Raw genomic sequence first — 805 nt, forward strand, 5'->3', positions numbered from 1 at the left:
TGTGGCACATATACACCATGGAATACTATGCAGCCATCAAAAAGGATGAGTTTGCATCCTTTGTAGGGACATGGATGCAGCTGGAAACCAACATGCTTAGCAAACTATCACAAGAACAGAAAACCAAACACCGCATGTTCTCACTCATAGGTGGGAACTGAACAATGAGATCACTTGGACTCAGGAAGGGGAACATCACACACAGGGGCCTATTATGGGGAGGGGGGAGTGGGGAGGGATTGCATTGGGAGTTATACCTGATGTAAATGATGAGTTGATGGGTGCAGCACACCAACATGGCACAAGTATACATATGTAACAAATCTGCACGTTGTGCACATGTACCCTACAACTTAAAGTATAATAATAAAAAATTAATTTGAAAAAAAAAAGAAAGAAAAAAAAAAAGTTTATTCCCATCTATGTGTACTTTATATAACCAATGATGCATCTTCCCAGTAGTTTTGAACTAAAGCACAGTGTAGGTGGGATGATAATATTAAAGACTACCATATGCGTATGTCAGGCATTGTGATGGATCCTTCACAACTTAAACTTTCACAATAATCTTTCAAGGTAGAAATTATGATCTATATTTAATAGGAAAATCCAGGGGTTAGAGAGGTTAAGTAACTTGCCCAAAATTATGAGATAGAACTTAGAGTCAAAGAAATTTTACATTTTCTGCTCCACAAGAAGCCCCCCATATAAATAGATATGTACCTTGGTATTAAGTAATTAACTAGTCCTATGATATAACTCTAAGACATATGTAGGTAAATATGAAACACAGATTACAAAACAG

This window comes from Macaca thibetana, chromosome 6 (assembly GCF_024542745.1).
Source record: "Macaca thibetana thibetana isolate TM-01 chromosome 6, ASM2454274v1, whole genome shotgun sequence".
NCBI lineage: Eukaryota > Metazoa > Chordata > Mammalia > Primates > Cercopithecidae > Macaca > Macaca thibetana.